Raw genomic sequence first — 17,332 nt, 5'->3', positions numbered from 1 at the left:
CTGATCTATAAGTCGGACTTAGCAAGGATTTGTTGAACCTCAATAGATAGACCACAAGAGTAAGGGTCCCACTCTGCAGATACTGGCAGGAAACAGGCTTTTCTACTCAGGCTGTGGCTGCTTTTAGAAATAAAAAAACCTCAAAAACACCTTTTGATTAAATGTGCATGAAATGCATTTAGTTAATTTAAACTGATAGGTAAGTGGGGCTTTAGAGTTTGTTTTAAGGATCAGGTTAAGTGTTAGGATCAATTTTGGAATGGTCAAAATGATAGGGAATGGTTAAAAACCTTTGTCAGGCATTTTTCTTTGTTTTTAGGGCAGGTTACATCAAGTAAGGAACCCCTTGTTTAGTTACCAGAGGGATACACTGCCTGGACAATTCTATGATTCCATGTGATGTGTAAAGAAAGAAACAACCTCATCCAACACTTTTTGAGTTTTGGAAAGAGTGGGAAAAGGGGAGGGGAAATCTTCCCAATGTGGAAGTGTTGGCAAAGGTTCTAAACCTTCTACTAGAAAATATGTCTTTTTGCTATAACCCCATTGGGAACATTTCCCTTCCCTTCTTGTTTTGTCATCTGGATGTCAGATGAAAAGGAAACAAGAAGAAATCTACAAATACAAACACTTACAGTATTATTATTTTATACAGAATTTATATAACACCAACAGTTTGCACAGCACTTTACAATATAAAGATGGACAGTACAAATACAATACAGTTCACTACAGAATCAATAGGAGGGCCCTGCTCATGGAGCTTACAATCGAAAGGAAGGGGGAGGTGGTACCAAAGGTAATAGAATCAGGGGATGATCTGATGGAGGTGACTCAAGTATGGCTTTTTAGGTGGAGGTGAGGTAGGCCTTCCTGAACAATTGAGTTTTCAAGGATCGCCTAAAGGCAGACAGGGTAGGAGCTGACTGGACATACTGGGGTAGGGAGTTCCAGCAGATGGGAGAGGTTCTGGAAATGTCCTGGAGTCAAGCGTGGGAGGAGGTAACAAGGGAGCTAGAGAGCAAGACGTCTTGGGAGGAGTGGAGAGGATGATTTGGTTGATATCTGCAATGAGGTTGGTGATGTAGCTGGCGGCAATGCTGTGGATGGCTTTGTACGATGTGCTTAGTATTTTGAATTTCATACGTTGGGCTAGAGAAAGCCAGTAAAGGGATTGGCTAGTAAGGTGTGTAAGTCTGGCAGAAGCATTGATAATAGACAGAAAAAGGGGTAGCCTGTGTAATGGTAGGCCAGTGAGGAGAGAGTTGCAGTAGTCACGGTGGGATATAACCAAGGTGTGAATACTTTGTTTTGTGATGTATAGCAGCAGAGAGTTCTAACTCTGCAGCACCCAGTTCAAAATTTTGGCTGAAGTTTTTGCACAGACATGGCAGCCTGTGGCCCAGAAAAGGTAATCATTTTTTTTCGAACAAACTTTTCATACATCCGAAGGGAAAAGTAAATAGGGAAAGCAGAGTTGCATGAGGGCCTGTGAAAAAGAGAAAGCCAGCTCTATAAAATAACAAGTGAACTGCAGCACCAATGAGAAAATTAGTCTGTTTTGCCCATGGCAACCAATCAAGATTTTTATTCTTGTGCAATCTTTCCAAAAAAATAAACTGTAAAACCTGTGTAGCACTCCTCCTCAAAGGGTGGTTGCAAATGACCCCCAAAGCTGTGTGGTAGGCTAGCATGTACCTTCAAGAGTTGTATCCTTGGCTTATGGTGGAGTGAAAAACAGTTGGGTGGCACTTATTCATTTATAAAATCCCCAATCAGGGTTTTGACACTTTGATAACAGCTACAGTTACCTTGATTTGTGAGCAGTGAACTTGCAGTATCCAGCAGTAACAGCTTATACCCAACTCTCTCTGGACACTTTCCAGCATAGAAGATTCTTGAAAGATGTTCCCTTCAGGCAGAAATCTTCCTGCTCAGGTCCCTCCAGCAGCATACATTATGCAGAGCCTTAAAGTAGTAATAAACATTCAGCTTTTTTGTCCTAACACACTGAGCACACTAAAACAAACATTCCCTGGTAAACTATTTGTTAAAATTCTTACCCCAGCACTTGTGTAAGCCGTATACTGGGGTGGGCTCCCCAGGATACAGTGAAGTCACGAACGAGAAAAGCAACCCCAACACCAGCTTTTGCCACAACAGAATTTTACTTAGATGTGGCAAATAAACACAACCACAGATGCTAAGAACATACAATAAATTTACATACACCCAGCCCAAAGGCTGAGACCCTTGTGCTGCACAGCATGGCACCTCCTGATGGATGAAGGTAGAAAGTGAAGTAATTTACCTACTGGCGGGCACAACTAAGCGGCCACACCTTACCTGTTCTTACCCTAAAAGAGCAGGAATCAGTGTATGGGTATATGGTATGGGCTAGCCTGCGGTGCAGCACAACAGCTTACAATCTTACACAAATCTACAGTATTCCCCCTCCCATAACTGGTCCTGTAGCACGTGCCTGAGTATTCCTTCTGAGCAAAACGCCAGTCTGGCTTGAGTTTGTAGGATTTTATCAGCTCTCCAATGTGAAATGTCACTTTAAGTTGTGGAGTCCTTCCAATAATCAGTACTTGTGGCCTGACACAAACAGAGACCCTAACTAACTAACTATAGGCCTGGATTCAGTCTCAAGGTGCCAACACTGAAATTACCGACCCGGGTCTGCTTTGCATCCGCTGCTGACTCTGAACAGAACAAATGTCTCTCCAACAGGCCTGCGATATTGTAGTGTATGCTGTGTTGTTCCTCGGCTCTCATCAGCTTCCTGGCAGCAATCTCATCAGCTTCACCCAGCTGTATCTCACACGGCCCCTTCATTCAGCATTCTCCAGAACATGGCTCCTGCATTTAGCATCGTCCAAAACATGGCTGCAGTCTCCTCTTCTCATTCTCTAAAAACCCCCCTTCATGAATATACAAATATTTATGCAGTCTGAGCCTGTGTTAGAAAAACAGTGACATCTTGTGGCTAAACCACAGAATGTCAGTCAAAACATCAATTTACTCCACACCATAATTTACTGCACACAAACAGTGTTCAAACAATGAGAGCTGTTTCCCCATCTCACACTTGTAGTTTACAACTTTCATTGCTTTTCACTTCTGCTTTCTTAGGGCTTCCCTGAATTTCCAGTCTTCACAGGAAAGGGAAAGCAGAGGGGAAGGGAAGGGAGAAGATTGGGGGTGCCTTGTCATCCTGTGTGTGGGAGACACAGCTCTAGTCTCTGCTTGCAAGGGTGTCTCCTTAAAACATTGCAAGAGAAAGGAGTCACTGTGAAATAGGGAACCTGGGGCAGTGGTCATGGCACCAGATTAAACTATAACACAGGTAACGGTTAGAAGATAGACTCTGCATACTTACAAAGTGATTAAATCAGCTGCTGAAAGTGCTTAAAAGCTAGGGGTTTAATATAATTTTAAGCACAGAATCCCAGCTGGGGCTACACTCAGGAGAGGAAGCATAATCTAGAAAGGTGCTCCAAACACTTATTATCTCCCCAGCCCATACCACTGAGCAATCCTCTCAGTAGATTGGCTGGCACTGACACATATTCATCACTCTGACTACTGGGAAATCCCCAACAGTAGCAGGCCAAAGTAATCAACACACTTAGGCTTAGGAGAAACCGGCAGTGACCAGAAAATGTGAACAAAGCTCATAGGGTCAGAAATGGCATAAGGTTCCTCCTCCAAAATCAGGTTTGATATGGATTTTAAGGTGGACCTCCATGAAAAAATCTAGGAAAAAAAGTTTGAGGTTCCAGTGGAATAGTAGACCCATATCTGACAATGCAGCCTGGCAAGAAAGGGTTAATCATGTGGTACCCCCCCCCCCCCGAACCAAACCAGGCCACATGTCTTCAACATACTGTAAATAAATAATGCAGCGCTTAAAATTATAAAAGTGACAATATGTAAAAGTGAAGCGCAAAATGGTTTAGCGCTTGAGTGACCACAGAATATAAAGTGTTTTGCCAGATGTTGACGAGATGAATAGTGACTGGAATATTTAATAGTTACAATAGTGAATAGTCTCAAACAAATTATTATGGTGATACACTTGTAAATATTGATGAGCAAAAGTCCAAAGTATTCCGTAAAACATCCGTGCACGTGACTCCGTGATAGGTGATTGCTGTATGAAAGCACTCACCAGAAGTGCAATAAAATTGCACATAGAATCATATCCAAGAACTCCATGGTGAACATCTGGGCACAGGAAAGGAACTCCGCTGGCTTAATGACAGCACACAGGAAAAGACCCCAGGCATCAATCACTGGGCCCTCACAGCATACAGGGATAGCTCCACTTGTAACTCTCCACCATGGATAAATGTTGTCAAAAGGGATGTATTCCACCTTAAATGAAATGGCTCACATATGCAAAACCACAACGGGAATATTGATAGTGTTATATTTTATTGTAAAAAAGGAACATCCATGTGGATACAGAGTATTGGCAGCACACTTACAAAGATAGCCGCCGGCCTTCCGTGCAGCCTTGGCGGTGTGACGTTAGTATGGCAAGGCTCCTCCCTGACGGGTTTCGTGTGCATGCATGTTGTCAAAGGGATCCCGCTTGTATATGCGAGCCATTTCATTTAAGGTGGAATACATCCCTTTTGACAACATTTATCCATGGTGGAGAGGTACAAGTGGAGCTATCCCTGTATGCTGTGACGGTCCAGTGATTGATGCCTGGGGTCTTTTCCTGTGTGCTGTCATTAAGCCAGTGGAGTTCCTTTCCTGTGCCCAGATGCTCACTGTGGAGTTCTTGGATATGATTCTATGCGCAATTTTAATGCGCTTCTTTTGAGTGCATTCATACAACAATCCCCTATCACGGTGTCACATGCACGGATGTTTTACGGAATACTTTGGACTTTGCTCATCAATATTTACAAGTGTATCACCATAATAATGTGTTTGGGACTATTCACTATTGCCACTATTAAATGTTCCAGTCACTATTCATCTCATCAACATCTGACGAAACACTTTATATTCTGTGGTCACTCCAGCGCTAAACCATTTTTCGCTTCACTTTTACATATTGTCACTTTTTTATAATTTTAAGGGCTGCATTATTTATTTATTTTAGTCATCTTTGAGGATATAGGGGTTCATCCTTTGATGCTAGCTGCTTGATAAAAATTGTGCGCTCGCTTGCTCCTTATCTTTTACACATCTTCAACATGGTGATGGTACTTTGCCTGGCAAGGTATCAGGGACAAGGGCCTCTTCCCCACAATCCCACTAGCCCAGTAACCCATTATTAGTAAGGGGGTGACCAGATAGCTCCCCATGTGAATGAGTAGGAAGGCACATAGTACCCTCTAATCATTTACAAATAAAAATGTAAAGTGTAAATAAATACACAGACTGTTTTTGACATATCATTTAATAAGAAAGGAAACAAAAAAAAATGTCCCATGATGTACATCCACCTTAATCACATTGTCCAGTGATGTAGATCTAGATCAATCAAGACACCTGATGCCCACTGACACTGCAAAAAAAAAAACCTGCTTCTGATGGCAAATGATTGGTCCCGTCTTTTCACTCCTGCCAAACAACATACAGTATATGGATGCGGTCATGACCATAAATAGTCAATGAAATAATTAGCATCATTTTTGGGAGGGACCTTGTGCCATTTTTTTTGTTTTGTTTTTTGGGATCCAACCTCAAAATGTATACCAGATCTAAAGGTCCTGGTATGAATTGTGGGGGAACCCCTACACCATTTATACTGTGTATAAGAGTATCAGGCCAGTGACCTCAATGGTTGTTAAGGAATTGGCAATGCTTGCAGCTGCTGGCGTCCTTAATAACTATTGACAGTGGAAAGCTGTCATGTATAATACTAGTAGTAATATCACTATAATACATGCCATTGGACTCCCTTCAAACATATGTTGAAGCATTCGCACCTTGGGCTCACCTCTAATTATGATATCTGCATCAGGAAGGACAATTGAAAATTTAGACATATAAGGTTCGTCTCCAAAAAGCTGATGTTGAATGTTAAGGATGTTGGTTCCTTGTATTGTATGGAATGCAATTATAAATGCATAGATATGTACAGGTAATGGGTTTTACATGAGTGTCACCATTTTATTCCAGGTAGTACACGCTGACCCCGGATGAAGCCTGAACAAAGATGGCTCTGTTATTCAAGAGAGAAAAGCAGATGAAGGCAATGTCAGGGGGTGTACTGTGAGAATACATGTTCCACATGCATTACTTAGCATGTACACACTCCAAAAAACATATATGACGCTAAGTTCACTTTAACCATAATAATGTAACATTTACAGATCATGTGACCTATAGCTGTTTTCATTTAAAGAGGCAGATCATAAATAGAATATGTCAGTATAGGTCAGAAAACTCTCACTTTCCCTGATCCCCCTAATATATACTTTTTGGGACTCTTCAAAAGTTCTTCACCTAAGTACTGTCACTCAACTTTTCAACAATTTGATTTTTTCTCCAGCTTTGACCTTGCAAGTTGAGAAATTAATCTCACTCCATATGGTTATCTCATCTCAGCAAACTAGCATGCCTGCAAGGCTGTTTCCCAGCTCATCCCCACTAATGTCATGCATGGCCAGTTAACTACCATTTGTTCTGTCTATCCGAGATTTATTTATCAATAAAGGCTTCATCACTCCTTTGATGATAGTTAATATCATCTATATGAATTGTCTATTGGCGTACACATTTAAAAAAAAGGGTGATGATCTGCTGAACAATCACCTATTTTATTTCTCCAATAACTTGTAATCACAGGATCAATTAAAAATGATTCAGGGACTCCGGGGGAGATCGTTGTACGCTGTAGGACCTCACTTAATTTAATGAAATGGGTTTTTACTTTATTAATAGTGAAACAAATATAGTTCAGCCGTGTATTTTTGCACATGGGGAACAGATGTGAGCTTACCAGTGTATTCTTCATAATAGTTAGCTATTAGAAATAATAAAGGCTGTGTATTGGAGAACACTCGCATCTCAACACAAATGTGTTCACATTATATTGAATTAAACGGTACTTTACCAAATTAGTGCTCATTAAGCTTCATTCAATATTCTGTAATCATGATTATCTACATCAATCAAATCCAACTAGATTTGTTTGCAGACTTCAACTGGTTTTTTAAAAAATATTTTTGTCAATAATTTTTCATAATTTTGTTGTTAAAGATGAACTCCAGTTACAAAGTTTTTCTAATGCCAAAGGCAGAGCTGCTTTTAGAACTATGTTTTACAATATCAGCTGCTCAATCACTGAACATTCCCTTATTACATCTGTCCTATTCATGTTATGTGCACAGAAAACTGAAAAACAACTTTTTAATCCAGCCTGTGGCTTTGCCAGCCAGAGCTCCCCATGGTGTTGAAACTTGATTTATTTTAAAGTGGAACTACACCCTAAAGGGGAATTTCTGCTTTATCCCCTTCTTTCTTCTATTGGAACTTTGTTGTTTTTTTGTTTTTTTTTGTAGGGGGGGGGGGGTTGGGAGGTAACTGGTTTTGACAGGTTCTGGCTCTCACTTCGGTTCGGATCCCCTAGAAGATTCCACCGGAGGTTCAATCCCCCACTCCCCCGCCGACACACGTCATAATTCCCAGAAGGTTGTGGGACCATTCACAAAGCACACGGTGCAGTGGGAAAACGGATGGAGAACTGGCCCAGATGAGGGTGGAAATGGATCCCTGGACAGGTAAATGTCCTTTTGTTAAAAGTCAGCAGCTGCAACATATGTAGCTACTGGCTTTTAATTTTTTTTCAAAGTGCAGAACCTGTTTATTGTGCCTTCATTTTTTTAATGGAATGTAGAGTAGGAGCTAATAGGATTTGATGTCTCATTCCTAATGTTAGGTCGATGTTAGGATTGGGGAGGGGAAAATAGGGAGAGTTGTTGGGGTCAGTAGGTGGGCGTTTCATTAATGAACTAAAAAAAAATACAAATACATGATTTGCCTCTTCAGCCAACCAGTACCATCCTAACACATCTCCCCATAGCAAGAGGACAGTAATCATCAGCCCCCTGCCCTGTTGATACCAGCCTTCATATCTTTCAGCATTGGGAGAGTGCTTTGATTCACTGCAAAGTATGGACACATTTGTGTCATGTTGATGGACACCTGGTTCTTTACCACCCCAGTGCCTAGGAGAGGGTAGCTTTCCTGGCGCCTACCTTCCCTCAGAGAGGCGCAAGTAGACAGGCACACCTTTTCCCTTTGGAACCTGGTGCACTTTGTTTTTTGTGGTTGCAAACAAATGTCATAAAAAGCCAGGATGGAGCATTATGCCAATATCTCCTTTGCTGTGTCTTGACAGTTTTGGGGATCCTAAAAGAGGGATTTGGTAAGTGAGGGGAATTTCAGTATTGCTACAGTTTCATGGTTGCAAGGAACTGACATCATTGACTGTAAGTCAAGTATTACTCCAATTACTTCAGGTAATTACGGTATATCACTCTCTTGGTATATCCAGTAAAAGTAATTTTAACTATAACAGGGCAAAGCATTTAGAAGTGGAACCCATTTTTCATGTGGCGTAACGCACTACTAGACTTATTAGAGTCTGTCAGAGGATATGCTCACCCTAATGACACTTGCCATGCTGTTAAGGTGGCATGACATCTGTTTTCTTTCAGATACTATGGGTTCTGCAGGACTGTATTACGCACATCCTTTGGGATTTTTCTTGAGAGCTTCCTCCCTTATTTAGAAATGACAAAACTCCAGTTTAGTGCCGTACCACAAACTTTGGGCCCCCAAGGCTGGCTATCGATAGCTGTATACCACTGTCCAGAGGGTGAGGCTTAAGGAGGAGCTGTGTCTTTATGGCCCCTGTGCATTTCCTGGCAGTTAGGAGCAAATTAAACAAAATATATACATCATGCGCTGATCCCCATGCACCATCTATGCTGGTATTAAGAGTGCATCAGTGCCTCAAGGGTTAATTGCACTTGGTCACCACAGCTCTCAGATAGTTCCCTCTGGCGGGGGGGAGCATATCTCGATCAGTACAAAAGGAAAAGAGATAGAGCGCAAGATTGCCCTACTGTAAAACCATTTATTGGAGGAAAATAAAAGATTCAATGCACTCATATGCAATGATCGAAATGCAGGCACATCAAAATAGTCTAGCTATTTCTTCTGGTCCATGGTCCCACAGTCCATAGAGGAGGATCATGCAAGCTGTCAAGTTCAAAGCTGTATGAACCCGGAACACCGCCGCTACACAACCTGGCAAGCAAGGCCCAGTGCATACGTGTTCGGCAGAGCTGGCGTCAGTCACAGAGTCTCTAGCAGGAGGGGAAAAGACACACAGAATGAGGCTGCTAGGAGAGCATGTTCGAAATGTTTAGATCTGCTTAGGGTGGATTGGACTTGAGAAAAGAGAACACGCCTCCGAAACAAGTTGTCCACAAGTACATTTTAGATAATTTCTTGCTTCCACCCTTCGAAACAGATTAACTATTAACCTTTGTGATGAATTTGAACCCTGATTGTGAGCCAGGTCATCTCATTCAACATCAGTACCTGATCTCAGAATTTTTTTTGGCTGATGTTTTATAACGGTTATGTGATAGTTTGCATTTCTTGGGTTGCATTCAAGATGAGAAATGAGAGATCACACAAATACTTCTAAGTATAACATTTAATTAAGTAATGACAGATACAGATAAGAAACACAATAATATTAGAAAATATAACAAGAACATTTGACTAAGGAAGCCTTTTCACCACTGTCCTGCCTGCTTTGATGGCGTGACACAGATGATTAGAAGAAAACGAGTGCATGGTAGCTCTGATACGTGACTGAATATTCCAAGTTATAGCTGTAGCATATAGGACTTCTATGTGTAAGGAAATGTACAGTATCTCTCATAAATTCACACAATTTACACAACTCAAATATCCCACTCCTGATGTCAAATGTTTTATCATGGTTACATGATAGTTTACTTTTCTCAGGTTATATTCGAGATGTGAAAAGAGAGATCACACAAATGATCAGAAGCATGATAGTAGCACTGATATGACACTGAATATTCCAAGTTACAGGTGTAGTATATAGGACGTGTGTGTAAGGAAATGGCTAACCCCCACTGCAAGCAACATGACTTTTTAAGGACTTGGTCAGTTTGTAATGACATTCCTTTGGTATGAAGTGAGTTAAGGTAACTAGATTTTGGAGGCTTTATTAGATATTGTGAGACAACTTTAAAGCGGAGCTCCACCCAAAAGGGGAAGTTCTGCTTTAATGCTTTGTCCCCAGCTCCCCATTAACCTCCCTAGCGCTATTCCCGAGTGTAGCTCGGGGTAAAATGTCAGTGCCAAAAGCGGTAACCCCGAGCTACACTCGGGCTTACCATGCGGTGCTGCATAGGGAGTCCCTGCAGAACTTACCTTGTCCTTCGCTCCCGTGATGTGTCCCCTGCAGCTTCCCCGGCCATCTCCTCCGCATCCGGCTTCAGTGTTCCAGTCCCTGTGACGTCGGGACGTACGGGCTCCGGTGGCAGCGGGAAATTTGAAAATTTTAAAAAATTTAATTTTTTTTAAAACAAATTTTACATAGTAAAACATTGCTGTTTCAACCCATTTCACATACATTTTGTCCCTAGTGCTTTGTCCTGTGCCCTACCTGCATTTTGTCTGTTCTTTCTGCCTGGAAACTGAGAAAAGTCCATGGCGTCCAAAAAGTGTCCCTTTAGGTCAAAAGCGGGTTTAGACCAGCTAGAGAACAGCGATAGTAAATCAGAACCACTTGCAGAATTGAGTGATAATGATTCGTGGGGAAATTCGTCATCAGACACTGAAAACGATTTTGCGACTTTGCTCAGTGATGTGCGAACTTGGCGCTATATTTCAAATTTCAGTGTTTTTGGGTTGATTATATTATTGAATTAAATGTATTATTATTATATTATTATTTTTTATGATTATTTATTAAATTATAATTTATGATTTTGTGTTTCAAATTTTATCATACCCGGGATGTTTAATAGACTCTTGTTCGGACAGATTTCAGTGAGTTATTCCTAAAAATTACAGCCTACAATAAAAAAAACTACATATTTCCATGCAAAATAATGGTACCGCTTTCAGCACAAAAAATCGGAAATAATCATACCGCCAGGGAGGTTAAGGAGTGGCACCTTTGGGGAGCTGGTACCCGAATTTGACAGGTACCCGCTCCCACTTCCGCTGTGATTGCTTAGGCAATCAGAAGCGGAAGTTGTCCTCCCCCCTCCCTCCCCATAGTCTTCTGGGACACGTGACTTCTCACCCATGCACAGTAGGCACCCAGCTGTGAAGCTGCAAGCTGTCACAGCACGGTGCCCACATTGAAGATGCCGGAGCCGGGGAGAGAAGACGGCCGGTGAAACCAGCGGTGATGAGGACACCGCTGGACCGAGGCACAGGTAAGTGTCTGTATTTTAAAAGTCAGCAGCTACAGTTTTTGTAGCTGCTGACTTTTATTTTTTTTTTCAGCTGGAACTCCGCATTAACAAGGAAATATGAAATTTCCCCATCAGCCGAATATGTGGAAAGCCTTCTCAGAAAAGTAGAGGCTATTAGAGACTAAAAGTAGGGTGTCACCTTCCTGTTAATGCCCAAGCTCATATAGATGTTTTGGCCGGGTTTCCACAAATACTTGACAGTATAGTATAAATACAGGAACAAATACAATTAATTTATACTTATAAAAAAGGATTGGTTATTCAAATTCTTAACTAAGCTTTCCCATTACTGGTTCTCATTAAAATTAAGGATTGTATATTCGATTGGTTTTCAGGACAAGAAATAATATGTGAGTTAAAAAATCTTGTGTTAATACATCTACATTTATATATTCTGAGCTTGGATCAGCAACTGAAACTTTTACACTTTACCTTTGAAAGCTATTGAAAAACTTTTTTTTAAAAAAAAAGGATAAATCAGCTTGAAATTTATGTTTAGCTGCGGTTGATAATAACTTTTTATGAAGGCGCACTTAGCACTTATCAAAATGCTTTTTTTCACTTAGTGTGGATTTTCCTCTTGAATATTTAAAACACGTCACCGTTGAGTGAAAATGATGAATGGTTCCTTGAAGTCCTTCGCATTCCCTTTAAACATTGCAATTACTTTATTAGTGGAGAAAGTCTTTTTTATGCCAATGAAGGTAAAACAGCCTTAATGTATGTTTGCATGAGAGCTCCCATTTAACCAGTTATTCACCCATAAATGTACTCACCTCACCGCTTCGCATAATAACTAGGAGACTTTACTACTGATTTGCACACAAGATTGATCAATTAAATTCTAATGAAAAGTATTGATTGGATATTCATGATTTTATTTAAATAAATGACTTTTCTCCTTAACCTTTGAACACAAGATGGATGGGTGCATCTGTGAGGTTGGTGGAGATATGTAGGGTCCTGAAATTATTTCTTAAAGTGAACCTGTACCTTGCTCATACTGGGAATGTAACAGGTTAATTTTCCCGTAGGTACCTTAAAGGGTATGTTTTTACCTTTCCCACCCTCAACCACCATTTAGATGTGCCACCTGCTACCCAAGAGTCCTGTGTAAATGTGTACTTACTAAACAAGGCCAAATACAGTTCTGTGTATTATACCCCATCTCCATCATGGAAACACTTGAGCAGAGGCACCAAATGCTGCATTGTGGGAAGGCAGTGTCATGCGTTCCTTTATACCTAGAAGTACTAGATTTCTCCCAGCTCTGGTGGCAGATCAAAGCTAGGGATGAATGAGTTTGAGAAAATCAGTGAAGTGCGTTGGAGTCAACAGGAAAGATAAAATAAGTAGATAAAATAAAGGTGATCTTTTATTGTTTTTTTAAGGGTGTGATGGGCTTTTATGCTCAACTATGGACCTGCTCTTGTGCCAAAAAAAGGAAATTTCACCTAAGTAGCTCAGTGAGCAATATTAGTGGTCCATTCACACTAACACATCATGATAACACATGCATTTTCATGTGCTTTACCGCAACACATTGTAATGCACATGACAAATATTACTGAGAGCTATTCATTTACAATGGCACCCAAACTTATCAAGACAATGCACCTGTGCAGCAGAACACTGCAATCCACTTTTTTTTTTAACAAAAAAAGGGTCATGTCCAATTTTCAGCACTTTAGGGTATGTTGGCACCCTAACGCAGCTTAACACACAGCAAGGAGGTAAATAGACCCCAAAAGTTTCCACTTCTACAAGTGGGCAGGCTTGTGGAAGGAGATATGCAAATATCAAAATGCTTTAATGGGTAGATGTCAGTCTGGGACAACGGAACTCCTATGCAGGCTGCATTTGCTTGTACTGTAGACCACCCTAGGTAACACCCAACCAGGGGCGGACTGACCATTTGGAAACTCGGGCACTGCCCGAGGGCCCGGAGTCAGTAGGGGGCCCCATGAGATGCCCCTGGTACCTTTTTCATAGGCTTTTTTGAGTTTGGGCAAGGACACAGGGGCCCCATGATCCCCTCTTGCCCGGGGGCCCCATGAGTTGTCAGTCCTCCCCTGCACCCAACCATATTGCTGAGCCTCCATGAAAGAACCCAAATTCAATCAATGTGAGGGGCTGACATTTTCCAGCCAGGAAATAAGACAGACTCTGTTTGACTTGGTGCAGCTTCTAATGCACACTCTTAGATTCTCACAAAAGTTTCAATATGAGACATAAAACTGTACAACTGTGCAAGACCAAAGGGAAGGCTGAAGAACAAAAATGTAATATATTGCAGCCTACCAGTCCTTAGACATACTGCTTGCATTGCTTTTCATTTTCAGGTTTTTTTTTTGTGCCTTTATCCTGGTGATCCTGCTAGTCTTCCTATCCTGGGATCAGGGGCGGACTGACCATTTGGAAACTTGGGCACTGCCCGAGGGCCCAGGGCCAGTAGGGGGCCCCATGAGATGCCCCTGGTACCTTTTTCATAGGTTTTTTTGAGTTTGGGCAAGGACACATGGGCCCCATGATCCCCTATTGCCTGGGGGCCCCATGAGTTGTCAGTCCACCCCTGCCTGGGATGGAAACACGCACATACAACAGTGTATCAATAACACTATGTGTCTCTACTAACACAATTATGGTAACAGCGGATGTGGCATCCTGAGAGCTGAGCTGAGTTTGGGATAATTTGGTAATCAGTTGTCAGCAGAGGGACAGACCAGGAAAGGCTCGTTTGATTGTGAGCCCCCCTTCAAGGTGGACTTTGCTGCTGTTTGTACCTGCCTTGGAGAGAGGTCCCCCTGGTGGCTATATATGATACCATGGTACAAGGAGTGTGATCCCCGTGGTGGATGGCTGAGTGATTCCTGATCCCTGGAGGCAGATGACCCTGCAACTACTTGTCCTGCTGCGGTTGGCCAGTTGAGCTGTGGATGTTCATCCTTCTGTTACCAGAGGACCAGGAGTGGTTTAAATACTCAAATGCGCATTTGTTTGTGCTATTTGGTTAGTGCAATCTACATCTATATACACATCACCAGAGTCACGAATTGCACCTTTTTACAGATTTGGAGACCTATATGCTGATTTATCACATTCTATTACTGGAGTTCACCATCTGCACAATTGTAACGTCCTTAGACGCCTATTACACATGATTTCAATTGTAGCACTCTACAGCGCTGTTATACCAATTTCCATTATCTGTGTGTTTAACTTCTAGCGCTGCATATCTATGATTGTATTTAGGAAGGTATAGAGGATTTTGCCTTTATGTCAGCTGCTTATTCCCTTACTACTTAGCGCTCGTATACCTTTGCTAATGTATACAATATAGGTAGAGGCTATAAGAAACATCATTTATTTACATCATTTATCTAACCATTTTAGGTTGGTCCATCAAAGGGATTATAGTCAATTACAGTTTTGGGGGGTAGACACATATTAAAAACATTGAAGAGGGGACCATAAGATCAGGGAATTGAGCAAAAAAGAATCATGATGGATATATGAATTAGGGTCAATCATTCCCAATGGTGTAAATGCTGAATTTGAACTCACCAGATTTTTGAGCAATTATTAATAAGATCGTACACTTGACCCCAGTTGGTTCATTGTTGAACTTACGTCATGAGATTACCAACGGTTGGCTACATGGGTAGAGTATATGTATATTGATTTTTTTAATATAACTCATGTTCATCATTGTAGATTCTTTATGGGATGTATCAATAATTCCCAATGATGGTGGTTGTTATATAATTAGTATTTATAATTTTGATATGTATATTGTTGGTTGTGTATATCAAGTCAGTACCGTGTGTTACACACATGTACTAGCTTACTGATGACCTACTGATTTACAGTATATGGGGCTATGTTTTTTATTATATTTGTTTTTAATATAGTTGCATGTTATTTACTTGTAATTACCAGTGCGATATTGTAAATGAATTGGATATACAGGGTAATAGTGAGGTTTAAGCTTCATACATCTGCAGATTGATTTGTCCGGGAAGGGAGTATATATCAATTTTAGGTTTAACTTGCGGATGTAGATTACACTTGGGCTACAAGAAAATGGCTGCAGGTTTGGCTATATATACTCTTAGAGCATGGTGGTGCCCAATCATATCCCGTGAGGAAGCCATGTGACCCTGTGGCGAAGGCATAGGGGAGGGGCTTGATGAAGTCACGATGCTCGCAGCTTGCCGATACACTGATACCATACATCAGGGAATTGGAGGCTGTTTGTATATCCTTACGAATGATAATTTTGGATTTATATGTGAATAATATCAGGTGCGATCAAGCACCCACACAATGTGAGTGGCCATTTTTATGTTTTTATAAAGACGTGGGCACTTATACCCCTTCTTGCCCAGTCCAATTTTCAGCTTTCAGCACTGTCGCACTTTGAATGACAATTGCACGGTCATGCAACACTGTACCCATATGAAATTTTTATCATTTTTTTTACACAAATAAAGCTTTCTTTAGGTGGTATTTAATCGCCGCTGGGTGTTTAATTTTTTGCGCTATAAACAAAAAAAGAGCAAACATTTTGAAAAAAAAAAGTTTTTCTTTGTTTCTATTATAACATTTTGCAAACAGGTAACTTTTCTCCTTCACTGATGTGCCTTGATGAGGCAGCACTGATGGGCACTGATAGGCAGCACTGATAGGCAGCACTGATGATGCTGCACTGATATGCAACAATGATGGTCACTGTTAAACAGCACTGATGGGCACTGATAGGCAGCACTGATGGGTGGCACTGACTGACGGCACTACTGGTCACTGATGGGGGGCACTGCTGGGCACCAATGGGGGGCACTGCTGGGCAATGGTGGGTGGCACAACTGGGCACAGGAGGGCGGCACTCCTAGGCATTGATGGGCACAGTTGGGTGGCACTGCTGGGCACTTGTGGGTGGCACTGCTGGGCACAGGTGGGTGGCACTGCTGGGCACTGATCATCAGAGAACTGCGCATCAGTGCCCTAATGATCAGTGCCAATCCGTGATTGGCATTTTATCACATCACGTGATCAGCTGCGTACGTAGGACACTGCAATCATGGAGATTACCAGGTGCACACCCCCGGGGGCGCGCGGGAGGGCGTATTCTGGGAGGGCGTCATATGACGCCCTCCCAGAACTGGACAACTGCCCTGTAGCTGTCATTCGGCCATAGTCCGGTTGTCAAGTGGTTAACCACTAGCCTACAGGGCATTTTTGCCCCCTTCCTGCCCAGGCCAATTTCCAGCTTTCAACGCTGTTGCACTTTGAATGACAATTGCGCGGTCATGCAACACTGTACCCATATGACATTTTTATCATTTTTTTGTGACAAATAGAGCTTTATTTTGGTGGTATTTAATCACCTCTGGGATTTTTATTTTTTCTTAAACAAACCAAAAACCACTGAAAATTTTGAAAAAAAAAGTTTTTTTCTTATAAAATTTTGTAAATAAGTGATTTTTCTTCTTCACTGATGTGCGCTAATGAGGCTGCACTGATAGGCTGCACTGATGGACACTGATAGGTGGCACTGATGGGCACTGATGAGGAGGCACTGGTAGGTGGCACTGATGGGCATTGACAGGCATCACTGATGGGCACTGAAAGGCAGCACTGATACATGACACTGATATATAGCGTTGATAGGCAGCACTGATAGGTGGCACTGACTGGCACTAATAGGCAGTACTGACTGGCACTGATAGGCGGCACTGACTGGCACTGTTAGGTGGCACTGACAGGCACTGATGCGCACTGATAGGCAGCACTGACTGGCACTGATAGGTGGCACTGATTGG

The sequence above is a fragment of the Staurois parvus genome, unplaced genomic scaffold (genome assembly GCF_062004578.1).
Source record: "Staurois parvus isolate SC_StPar_1 unplaced genomic scaffold, SC_StPar_1.0 ptg000581l, whole genome shotgun sequence".
NCBI lineage: Eukaryota > Metazoa > Chordata > Amphibia > Anura > Ranidae > Staurois > Staurois parvus.
This window is presented reverse-complemented; position numbering follows the sequence as displayed.